Raw genomic sequence first — 8,693 nt, forward strand, 5'->3', positions numbered from 1 at the left:
AGGCTGGAAGACTCTGATCTCCACAGAGGTTTTATTTTTGTCTCGCTTCCACTGCTGAAGTCCTCTTTTTTTAAACAAGGGAAGGAAACTGCTTCCATTCATTTTGAAAAGAGGCACTAACAAGAGTTTTTTTTTTGTCTGAGGCAAAGGTTTGACCTGTGAATGGAGAGTTCTACGTCTGTTTTTCTCTCTTCTCCCATCCCTGCCTAGACCAGTAAAGCCATCAGATAACAGTGGAGCTGACAGTTTGGCTGGAAATAAAGAGAGAGAGAGGTACATTTGAGAGTATAGTGCAAAATACCCCCCACTGTTTCTCCCTCTCTTTCCTCCCTTCACATTAGTCTATTTCCAACTGCCCAATTTATTTTCCACTGCTCAGGCGTCTCACAATTGAGAGAAACCTCATCAAGCAGAGTCTCATGGGCCTTTGACTGAGAACTGTGTGGACCCAGTGGCCATGCACTGTGGTATCCGTCAACCTGTCATTGTCTCTCTTCATCTCCGATCTTTTCTTCAGTCACCCCTCTTCCTTAATCCAGCAGCCACAGGGTTTGGAACGAGAGGAGAGAGTGAGAGGAAATGAAAGTGACAGGCTAATAGCTCGCCATCAGCATCGTAGATCAACATATTGATCCCTGTGCCTGTGTCGATAGAAATCACCAGGAGCGCATGCAGCGGATTGGTTGTGTCTCTGATGGCACATGTTAATGGTGAGAATTCATGTTATTACTGTGATGATCGAAGCTGCGAGTGATGTTTGAGTCGCTCAACTGTCATTAAACATACCTCCTGCTGTTATGCAAATTTGAGATGCCGTTGAAGGGAGCTAATCAGCAGTGAGCCGTTACTTCCCTTTGTCCATGGAGCAGCTAATTGGTTCACAATTAAATCCCCCACAAGTGTAACATGGGTTGTGGTTGCTGATGCTTCACTGTACAGAGTGATTTACTGTTCATGTAGAGTTTAACACAAGGAGCTTCTTTTCACTTTCAGTTAGAAGTACGTGTTATCACTTTTCAAATCATGGTCCAGTTGCCAACTAGAATTGACTTTACAGTGAGGGAGATATCTTGTATCCAGCAACTAAACTTTCAAAACAAAGTATTATTCATATGCTGTGGCTCTGGTGGAGAGGGTCATCCACTAACCAAAAGGTCTGTGGTTCGATCCCTGGCTCTTCCAGTTTGCATGCCGAGGGGTCATTGGGCCATATAGTGAACCCCAAATGCTCCTGCATGGCTGTGCTGACTGTGTATGAGTGATATGATAGAAAAAGCGCTCTATGAATGTGAGGGTGAATGTAACTTTACTGTAAAGCTCTGAGTGGTCAATGTGACTGGAAAAGCTACTGTCCATTTGCCATTTACTATATTTTATGAGCATTGCAATGAGACAGTGGTAGACGTGGTTAATTTAATTTTTGTGAAAAAAATTCAAATTGTTATTTAAGCATCTCAACAACTTTTGGATGAATGGCCACGCTCATGGTGCCCAGAGGATGAACCCAAATTACTTTTGTGATACCCGTCTTAACTTTTCTCTTACTGTCACCATGAAGTCACAATTATAATTCTTACATACGCCTCAGATGTAGGCCTACTTTGTGTTTGGTGCTAATTAGCAAACATTAGCATGCAAACATTAAAGATTATACACTTACGGAGCTGTTAAAATAGCTGTACTGGTGGTGTGTCTTAGATGAATCTATTTTAAGCAGCCAGGGCAAACATGTCCCAACAGCTCTTTATTAGTCACACCATACAGGCAGTAGTTGTGGTGTACGCCTCTATCGGATTCAACCATCCATGGTACAGTGTTTTTTGTTACTGCAGTGGCACACGCAATCCACTGGGCCAGAACAGCAAAGCCCCTCCCTCCACACTATCTCTGTACACTATAGATGTGTAACTAAGATATTCAGTGTTGAAAATCACTGCGTACAAAACAGACTTGTTCTCCTCTGAAAGATCCTTCTTTCTCCTTCCTTGAGGGTGCTGCACTTAATCATGAGTGGCAGCGATATGTTATTGTAACTCAGCTTTGCCAAATCTTAGAGAGACTTCTCCGTTTTCTCCCAATATATCACTGACACTATATAATTAACACATCAAGCGTAGGTGAGTCATATCCTGTGCAAAATATGAAACAAATGCGTGGAGCTGCTTGTGGTGGGGGTGCATGGGGGAGATTGTAGTAAGAAGTAGATGCATGCCTTGGGGTCTAATTTGAACCATATAGCTCCTCTGCAGCCATGTGGTGATGTAAACGAACCCTGACAGAAAGTGCCAGGAGAAAGTTTTGGTGTTCAGTTGGACGGGAACAGGATTCAGTAAAAGGAGCACAAGAATCGGGTTTGAAAAGAAACAAACTTCTGCGAAAAACCTCTTATTCTCATCATGTGGCCACTCTTGACATCTCCTGCATCTCCCACTCGGCCCGACATGAGCCATCTCGCACAGCAGAGTCTCTCTTTTGGCCCAGGAGGCATCACTCCATAAGTCAGGTCCTCCTCCTTTAGTGTCACTGATACCATAATGAGCTCGTCCAGACAACCAGGCCTCCACTGTCGTCTCCTCCCCCTCAGCAGGTAACAGAGAGCAGGGATAGAGGGAGTAGATGGAGGGGGAGTGGAGGGTCAATCATCCAGATTCCTCACATGTTTCCACCTCAGTACTTCAGAGTGTTTCAAATAGCTGGGATGCCAGCAGATTGAGCTCGCTGTGTAGCTCAGCTAAAAAGGGGAGCACGAGGAGAAGGTGGGTGGAGGCGATGCTAACGTTTCCAGCTTGAAACTGGGAGTTTGGTCGTATTACTGTAACTCCCTGAAGCTGCACTGGGAACCAGCAAACTGCAGTACATGGGTCAGAGACCGCAGCGGTGCAGTGTGAGTCCTGATCAAAATGTCTGCTTTCCCTCCCACCTGACTGGCACCATTACACCCAATAAAAATAACACAGAACTTTTTTTTCAAGGGAGAAACACAGAGAAATGCTGAGTGGAACTGACAACTTTATAACTCTATAAAATGAAGGATGAAGAGAGTTTTTTTCGCTGGCATTTCAAACTTTGACAAGGATTTCTATCACTTCTTTATTGTCCTCAATGGACTTCATCTTGTGCTCAAACTGTTGTAGTTTGGTAGTTTCTTCAAGCGTTAACCACATCTGCTTAATATTCCTTACGTCATTGCAGAGCCAGAGATTCATTAGTTCACATAGACTCAGACTTAGTGCTGCTACCAGCGTCAAAGAGCTTGGACAGAAAAGCTACTTTTGTCGCTGTTGAAAGTCTTTCTGAAAAAAAACATCAAAGCTTTTACATTATATCATTTCAAAGCACAAGTTCATCATGTGGGTGAGTGAGTGTTCGGTGCAAAGATTGAAACCACTCAAATCCAGGGCACTTGAGGCAAAGAGCTAACCCAGTTTTGTCCAAGGGAACCAAATTTGCCTAAAAGAACTTCTAAAACTCATCAAGTACAAATTGTGAAGTAAAAACGTCGATCAGCATTTTACCTGGGGTTGTTTGCTGTACTGTTTCTTGGGTTTGAGCGAGCTGGAGACTCCAAGATATCCCTGTGCCTGGAAAAAGTTAATCTGGCACATAAACCACAGTAAATTGACAGATTATCACATTTCTCACCTCAGTTTTTGTTGTTAATCTTAGTGCGATAAACTAACCAGCTCGTGGCTGTAGGTTCACCTGAGCCATGGATTGTGATTTTCTTTCATTAAATAGAAAGTCAACTGAAATGGCCCTCAGTAGAGCTCATACCTCCACCAAGGCCAAACAGGCTCCATATGAAACCATATTTAAATTCATCCATGAATTATTCTCTGAGAAATCAGTGACGAGGTTGAAAAAGGCCCTACATCTCACAATCTTAAGGAAAGTGATAAAAAAAATATATCCTGGATCCATCACCCCATCTGTATCTTGACCAAAACTGCATCCCTCTGACAAGTTTTGCAATAATCCATCCAGTAGTTTTTACGCAATCCTGCTAACTAACAGACAAACAGTCAAACACAGATGAAAACATGTCTCCTTGGTGCAGGTAATAAACCCACTCCCAAAAATATTTATTTAAAGTTGAAAGAAAGGATTTTCAGCACTAAGAGATATATTTCTTAACCCTTGCCCCCTTATTGATTGGATGACTTGTTAAAAATGTACATAACTGACCATTTCCCCATTATCAGAGGGAGTTAGATATTAGTGCTGACTGCAGTGATCTCTACACAGCTCCTCACCCGCAGCAGCAGGAAGTCAGGTTAAACATTTCACAGCGTACGGAGCCAAACCTTTCCCTGGAACTAGCAGGATGTTTGCTTTGTAGTGCGTGTAATCTTCTGTTCTCACCAGAGCAGTAACCACTGCTATGAAAAGAACTGATGCTATCTGTGAGGACGTCCTCGTCGACTCTCTCTTTTGAGGCAGCAGGGCTTCTGAAAGACTTTCACCACATTTCGACAGCAGGTGTTGTCTATTGTGAGTCTTCACACCATCCGAAGATGAACACAACCTGTCATCAGGCTGGTCTTTACTAAATGGTCGCTGTCGCAGACGGTGATAAAGCGAGGAATGAACTGGGCTGAAGAAACAAACAGAAAGTATTTAGTATCAGTCCCGAGTGCCCACCTCAGAGAGAGTCATGCATTCCTGGCATACATATAGCTTTTATTGTGTTAAGAGATTGAGGGAGGCCCAGTGAATAAATCACAAGGTCAGGGTCTGGGCTGTCTGACCTTTAACCCCCGGACTGAGAAAAGACTCTGCTCTATGTCCTGATGTCATCAGCAAGTCATTACCACCAAGGCTCTCAACACCTCGACCGTCCCACCCTGACTCACTCCGCTGAGCTACGATTGGACGAGCCCCCCTGGCCTAAGCACCTAAATCACTCTATAGGCCAACAGTTATAGAATTGACCTTGGCTCTGTGCTGCTTTCCATTCCCTGCTCCCATATTTAACTCTGTTTATTGTTTCTCTGTGTCTCCGCTCACTGCTCTGTCCAGTGGCAGCAGCACAAGATATTGAAAGTTATGGGAGCAATAAATTATATTGCTTCAACATGTTTTATTTGGTCCTGTTTGTTATATCTGACGACTGCAGTGCTAGTGGAGGTTCTAATTATTTTTTGAAAATATGTCCACTGGCATGAGTTGTTCTCTTCTATGTATAAGGGTACGTGGACATAACTTTTTGTCCAGGTGGAGTTTCCTTGTGTGGGTGACCGAGTTTGTTAAAACGAGACTTGGGCATTGAAGCAAAGCATATGTTTTCTTAAAGGACGATGAGGTGAGCTGAGGTTAACTATTTTGACCGTGAACGGCAATCTGAGGCCTAATTTGAGTTGAGCGGTCTCCTGAGGAGTAACCTCCTCACCAGGGCCCTGACCTTTGACCCCCCTCGAGCAGCCTCTGCACTACATCCAGAGAGATAGATACAGGAAGAAAAGGAGAGTGACAGACTCATTAAACACGTCTACACTCTGCATCCTGACAAATAAGCCTTGTGCACACACGACAGTACCACAGCCTTAAAAAGCACAAAGAGCAAATCTGATTTTTCCATTTCTTTCCTGGGTGCATGTTTTTCTCCTGACTGTTTACACAGTTTCCTATACTCAGTAACAGAGGAGTGACTGTGAGCATGCTGGCTTGACTCAAAACTTCAGGTTGCAGCTTGCCCACCTCCGGAGAACAGACTGGCAGATTTACATCATTGTCTACCACTCCGTTCTGCTCTTGCAAATCCTAATCATGCTGTTGAGCAATGGCATCCCCTTAAAAAAAAATCTCTCAGCATCTACCGGGTTGTATTCCTCCCGCCCTCTTGCCCACAGCAATGGCAGAAACTCTGAGCTGTGCAAAGCAGGGCAGATTAAAAACTCCGTCTAGGCCTATAAAATAACTAAGTACTTAGGAAGGCACCTGGATAGACTCCTCTGCACAAATGAATGCACCTCAAGACAAAAGAGCCATTGACTCACTCAACAATATAAAAGATTATGGCTACACAAACCTCGGAGACTTCCCAGGTAAAGTCTTCTCAAATGTGTCCTCACATAAACAGACGTTTATGCCTGAACATGTGGTGGCTAACCTACACTTCTACCATTCTAATTGACAAAAAAAATGCACCGTACAAATAAATGAATCAACCAGAACGCTACACTTCCTTTACGGAGCACTTAGCAATTTGGGTGCCCTGTTAGTGCAGATTTCATCAATCATGATCAAATCACTCTGGAAACATGGTCCGAGGCCAACGTGCAGGAGTGTTCCAGCAGAACACACTGATGGAACTGTAAATGTGGTTTGTGTTGAAGTTAAAGTACAGTTTGATTAGAGAGCAGCAGAGGAATACATATGTGACTGGAAATATAATGTTTCTAAGTTTAGTTTAGTTTAGCTTAGTTTATATATAGTATAGTTTATGCCAATTGGGGAGAAAACTGTTGTTGTTTAGTTTGGTGTAGTGTAGTTGAGTTTAGAGTAGTGTAGTGTAGTGTAGTGTAGTGTAGTTTAGTGTAGTGTAGTGTAGTGTAGTGTAGTTTAGTTTAGTTTAGTTTAGTTTAGTGTAGTGTAGTGTAGTGTAGTGTAGTTTAGTGTAGTGCAGTGTAGTTTAGTGTAGTGTGGTTTAGTTTAGTGTAGTGTAGTGTGGTTTGGTGTAGTACAGTGTAGTGTAGTGTAGTGTGGTTTAGTTTAGTGTAGTGTAGTTTAGTGTAGTGTGGTTTAGTGTAGTGTAGAGTACAGTAGTGTTGGGGTTAAGTGTAGTGTAGAGTAGTGTAGTGTAGTGTGGTTTAGTGCAGTGTAGTGTGGTGTAGTGTAGTGTGGTTTAATTTAGTGAAGTGTAGTGTAGTATAGTTTAGTGTAGTGTGGTTTAGTGTAGTGTAGAGTAGTGTAGTGTAGTGTGGTTTAGTGTAGTGTTGTGTATTGTAGTGTAGAGTAGTGTAGTTTAGTGTAGTGTGGTTTAGTGCAGTGCAGTGTAGTGTGGTTTAGTGTAGTGTAGTTTAGTGTAGTGTGGTTTAGTGTAGTGTAGAGTACAGTAGTGTAGTGGGGTTAAGTGTAGTGTAGAGTAGTGTAGTGTAGTGTGGTTTAATTTAGTGAAGTGTAGTGTAGTGTAGTATAGTTTAGTGTAGTGTGGTTTAGTGTAGTGTTGTGTATTGTAGTGTAGTGTAGTGTAGTGTAGTGTGGTTTAGTGTAGAGTAGAGTAGTGTAGTGTGGTTTAATTTAGTGTAGTGTAGTGTAGTGTAGTTTAGTGTAGTGTTGTGTAGTGTAGCCTTGTGTAGTGTGGTTTAGTGTAGTGTAGTGTAGAGTAGTGTAGTGTAGTTTAGTTTAGTGTAGAGTTGTGTAGTGTAGTTTAGTGTAGTGTAGTTTAGTGTTGTGTAGTGTAGAGTAGTTTAGTGTAGTGTAGTGTAGTTTAGTGTAGTGTAGTTTAGTGTAGTTTAGTTTAGTGTAGTGTAGTGTAGTTTAGTGTAGTGTAGTTTAGTGTAGTTTAGTTTAGTGTAGTGTAGTGTAGTGTAGTGTAGTTTAGTGTAGTTTAGTTTAGTGTAGTGTAGTGTAGTGTAGTGTTGTGTAGTGTAGTTTAGCTTGGTATAGTTTATGCTAATGGAAAAAATATATTTTAGTCCCATATACAAACATAATCACGTACAATCATAAAATAGTATTATAGGCTTTTACCAAAATAACCTCAGTGCATTAATAATTGACTGGTTTCTATTACCCATTGTCTGTAGCCCACTGCAGTTGAATGTAATGTAAAGTATGTAATTAAATGTAGCACCAGTGTGGAGCATCAGTGTGGGAAAACCTCAGCTCATAATTACTATAACAGTGAAAGTCAAGGAGACACACCTTGTAAACTGATCTCTGAGAATCCTGGTGTTCACACTGAATGCCCCTCCCCTCGTCTTCCGCCGGCTGTACATTCACCCCCCCATCCTCACCCCATCTCTCAAAAACAACCCCCCCAACAACAACACCCGTCTCCACCCAACCCTGGCCTCTTCCCTCTCTCTCTCGCTCTCCGTTGCCTGTGTGCTACCTACCATGATCTGTCAGTCCTTTAGTGTGTCATCGTAATTCACAGTGACAACAAACAACTGCCCATGTCACACACTACCCATGATCCCTCGCAGAATACTGAAGGGTGGGGGTGTGGGGGTGGAGACTTGGGGACTTGGAAGAAGAGAGAGGGCAGAAGGGGACATTTAGGAGGGGATAGAGAGAAGAGAAAGAGGGCAGAGGGTAGAAAGACTAGAAGGAAGGGGCCAAAGGGGAGGGGAAGCTATTGTCATGTATATAAACCCATTATCTGTCATATCTGCTCAGAGGCCATTTAATATTTCCTCCTACGTTACGACATCCTGCTGCGCTGCCACAGAGGAATAAAACCCACAATTCATATTTTTGGTGATACGGCTGTTGTTATTCGGAGAGGTCACAGCGAGTCTGACAATCAATATGTTCCTGTCGAAGGGGCTGATAGGTTAAGGAATAGTAGGGTAGTGACCTTTGACGCTGAGTCAAAGAAAAAAAAGACAGAAGTGGGATGAGGGTCACGGTTTAAGTTTCACACCCCTTCTCGCAGTGGTTAGTTCGAGGTTTTGAACCAGTATGAGGAGAAATCTTTCCCCCTGTGGGACCTCAAGCTCCTCAAAAGTTGACAAAAACTGCTGGGG

Source organism: Paralichthys olivaceus, chromosome 14 (assembly GCF_024713975.1).
Source record: "Paralichthys olivaceus isolate ysfri-2021 chromosome 14, ASM2471397v2, whole genome shotgun sequence".
Taxonomy (NCBI): Eukaryota; Metazoa; Chordata; class Actinopteri; order Pleuronectiformes; family Paralichthyidae; genus Paralichthys; species Paralichthys olivaceus.